Here is a 4,519-nt window from a genome sequence, read left to right on the forward strand (position 1 = left end):
GGAAACAATGAGTTTTAAGGGAATGATGGCCTGAACTCCCTGTGGAGGTGTGTGTCTTGCTGCACCACGGTGGGGCTGCTGTCTGTCCCCCACCAAGCCAGGGGCCACCCTTCCCACCGGGCCAGTGTCAGCACACAGCGGGTGGTCCGTGTTGGAGGGAGGAATACAGGAACCTGCTTGGAATCCCCGTGGGCCTCGTCCTCACGTCCAGAGACGCAGGCCGTCCTTCCCCGGGCCCAGGGGGGATGCTTCCTGCCCGTTTCATCTGAACCGAGTTGCGTTTCACAGGCCATTGAGTACTAAGGGGGCATCTCAGCCCCGTCCTCCTCGCCTTCCTCCGGCCCCTTCCTCACGGCCCTGCCTGCCGGTCCTGGTTTCGTCAGCCTGGGCCGGGCCGGCGCAGGTCTGTTGGGACACACACACAGGACGGAGCTCTTTCCTGTAAACAGGGCCAGGTTCTGCTCCCCCAGGTTGCCCCACAACCCACAGTCTGATTGCGGGCTCTGCCTTTCCCCCAATATGCTTGCCCAATTCCCAACATCCTCTGCTACCTGGGCAACTCAGCCTGGTTCTGGCTCGCCCCAACATGCGCCCCACCCCCCCCCCCCCCCCGCCCAGGCCATCTGTCTGGAGGGGCGTCTCTGGGGGAGGCAGTTTGTGGCCTCGCTGCTCAGCATGCTCCCCTGATGAGCACGGGATCCTGGGAGGAGCTCGGGACTCCTGCTGTCTTGAGTCTCCCTCGCTGCATCTGGAGACTGTTTTCCTTAATCTCTGGATGAAGAAAGCTGTCCCCACAGGGACCATTCTTGCGGTGGTGGAGGGCTTTAAAAAAGGCATCTCCCGCCTGGCCATGGTGGCTCAGTTGTTAAGCATTGACTATGAACCAGGAGGTCACAATTCAATGCCAGTCAAGGGCACGTGCCCAGTTACAGGCTCTAGGCTCTATCCCCACTAGGGGGCATGCAGGAGGCAGCCGATCAATAATTCTCACTCATCATTGATGTTTCTGTCTCTCTCCTTCTCCCTTCCTTTCTGAAATCAATAAAAATATATTTTTAAATGGCACCTCCCGAAGGTCAGGGTCTGGGAAGGCATCGTCTGCATCAGCCCCCTCATCACCTCACTGAGAGAGGTCAGTGTGAGCTCCATCCCGGGCAGGTGAGCAAGTCCTAGGGAGAGTCTTGGAAAAGCCAACTTGCTTGTTCTAACGCCTGCTTTTGGGCACCTAAGCCCCCAGATAGAGCAGAACACATGCCCGTAAGAAGGAGCATGTGCCTCCATTTCCTCATCTGTCACAGAGGGGTCATTGTACCTGTAACACCCACTTTACAGGGTTATCAAGTGAGATAGTGGACATAAGAACACTTTGAAAACATGAGGTGCTGTTATACCACGTCATAAAGGAGAGGACCTGAGGAATAGCTAAGCACTAAGTGCTCCAGCCTGAGCTGAAAACATGTCGCATGTCAGAGACAGTCCTATTTTCCCGTGAAGGGGCTGACTGACCTCCTGCCAAGGGAGTGAGACTGCATTTGGTTGGTGGATTTATTTCCTGCCTTGCTCCAGAAGTGAGTTAAGGTGGCTGGGAGGGGATAAAGGGAACTTCTGCTTTGGGTAGGGGATAGACCAAGCATTCAATTTCGCATTCATTTTTACCCCAAGTAAGTATTAAATGAGCACCTAGTATGGACCAGGTCCTGGGGTTGTGACGTGCTTTCTGCTCGGAAGGGGCCCCAGGTCTCCAAGAAAAGACAGATGATAAACAGATGGGTCATAGTGTGGCAGGGCAGAGGCTGTGATGCATGGGATTCGGTAACACGGAGGAGAGAAGAGTTAACTCGGTGTCCACAGGGGTGGAAGGAGGCTCAGGGAGGCACAGGGGTGGCCACCAGATGGTGCCTGGGCTGGATCAGGAAAGATGAGGAGGACTTGACGGGCACAGAGGCATTCCAGGGAGTGTCAGGAAGTAGATGATGCCACAACATGTCATAAGTCACCTAAGGCATTTGATGCACTGAATGTGTGCCTCCCTGTGGGCCTCAGTTTCCTCATCTGTAAAATGGGAATTATGGCAGTACATACCTTATCAATCTGTTGTGAGAATGAAGTGGATCAATGTAAGTAAAGCACTTACAATAGCAAGTGGCACCTGGTAAAAAGCCCAATCAATAGCTATGGTTTTGCTATTATTTGTTCTTATTATTGAGGACTGTTGCTATTATGGCGTGTGCCAGGCACTATGCTGGGTGCTGGGGAAGCAGAGGTGGATGGTCCTGTCTGGGTCCTCGTGGGTTCACAGTCCAGCTGGGGTTTCAGGCACATTCACGGGGCAGCAAAAGTGCTCTACCCTCACCCGATGCTTGCTTGCTATGCGCTGCTCTAAGCACTTTACACAGTTTTTTGTAAATTTGTTATTGAAATGTTGTACATATTAAGAAAAGTCTACAAACCATAAATATTTTGCATCTGTTATTAATATTTACAACAACACTATATGGTAGATTCTATTTCTTTTTAGGTGGAACATTACAATTTTTTTATTTTTAATTGTGGCAAAATACACAGAACATACAATTGACCATCTTGACCATTTGGACATCTCATGAGTGTACAAATGTCTTTTTGAAACCCTGCTTTCAATTATTTTGGATATATACCAGAAGTGGATTTGCTGGATCATATGATAATTCTGTTTTTAATTTTAAAAAATGTTTTTATTGGAGAGAGAGAGAGAGAGAGAGAGAGAGAGAAACATCTATGTGAGAGAGAAACATAGATTGGTTACCTCTCATATGCACCCCGACCGGGGTGGAACCTGCAACCAAGGCATGTGTCTTGACTGGGAATCAAACCAGCGACCTTTTGTTGCATGGGACAATGGTCAGGGCATGTTTTTAATTTTTGACAAACCATCATACTGTTTTCCACAGTGGCAGCCTCATTTCATATTCCCACCAGCACTGCACGAGGGTTCCAGTTTCTTCACATCCTCCCCAATGCTTTTCTTTTCTGTTTATGTTGATGTTATTTTCTAGTTATGTTGGATATGAGGTGCTGTCTTACTTTGATTTGCATTTCCCTGATGACTAGTGATGTGAAGCATCTTTTCATGTGCTTATTGACCATTTGTGTATCTTCTTTGGAGAAATGTCTAAGTCCTTCGCTCGTTTTTCAATCAGATTGTTGTTTTGTTGCTGTTGCTAGGTGATAAGAGTTCTTCAGATATTCTGGATATTAACTCCTGTCAGATATATGATCTGTAAATATTTTCTCCTATTATGGTCTACTTGAAGTATTTTAAACCTCTACTGAATAAGTGAGGTAACTAAGGCACAAAGAGGGTAAGTAGTTGGCCCAGGTTACACAGCAATAAAGTTACTGACATATTGAAGCCCAAGGTTAATTCCATCTACTTCCCCCAGGAGGCGCTGGTGGCCCAGGCCCTTGTTGAATGTATGAAGGAAGGAGAGGGGAGCTGGGGTTTTCCCTGCAGAGTCAAGTTCTTGTCAGATTAGACCCTGGAGCCCCAAGCTCCAGGATCTGGTCTTCGCCTCTCTGCCCTCAGCTTCCGCGTCTGTATCTGTACTGGGTGGGTTCCATGCCCCACCTTCCTGACAAGCATGTTCTGAGACTCTAAGCAGATTATGTGATTGTGCAGTGCTTTGTAGCCAGAGGAATGGCATGACGAATCTTCAGCGTTGGAAGCCAGTTAATCTCAGTGCATTTTGTTGGGTTAGGCAGCAGCTTGCTCCTCCTGAAATCCTGGGGAGTGGGCCACCTCCTCTTCTCCTCTTGGGCAGGAAGCACTTCTGGCTTCTCCAAAGTACCCCTCCCCACCCCACCTTCAGAGTGGGTTCCTCTTCAGCCCAGGCTCCTGGGGTTAGAGGCACACAGCCATCCCCCAGGGTGTTGAATGGCCCCTGGGGTGCTTAGGCAGAGGCTCAGAGCCTTATGCATACAGAGGGACCCCAAGCCTGGCTTTGTCTCCCCCGGACAGTGCACCCCAGCTTCACTGGGCAGGAGGGGAGGGGAGAGGGGTGTGGGCAGCAGGAGAGAAACTGACTGGCCCTTAGCAGCATGTCCCTGCGAAGTCCACCCACCCACCAAACACCAGACCATAGTGGAATCACCGCACCTTCCATTACTAATGTCCAGCCGCAGGACAAGGGGCTCAACCTTTTCGGGGTCTGGGACCCTCTGGAGAATCTGAGGAAAGCCAGGGAGGAATGTGCTGATGCCCGTATGCAAAACGATGCATCCACTTCCGTTCCATTCAGAGATGGACAGACGGGACACATGTAGGAGATTAGCAACCGGAACAGCGGGGGACGGGGAGGGGGGGGCGCCTGGTCACCCTGGTCTCTTCCTGGTTTCCCCTGTTGGGCACTACTGCCCGGAAAAAAGCCTTCCTCTTCCTCCCGCCGCCCTCAGAAATGTTCGGGCTGCTGGGATTGCCCCATTCACCTGGTTAGGAAACCTGAGGCTGTAGCAACCCTGGAAGGGAGTAGCTGCCGCGCCC

This window comes from Myotis davidii, unplaced genomic scaffold (assembly GCF_000327345.1).
Source record: "Myotis davidii unplaced genomic scaffold, ASM32734v1 scaffold1734, whole genome shotgun sequence".
NCBI lineage: Eukaryota > Metazoa > Chordata > Mammalia > Chiroptera > Vespertilionidae > Myotis > Myotis davidii.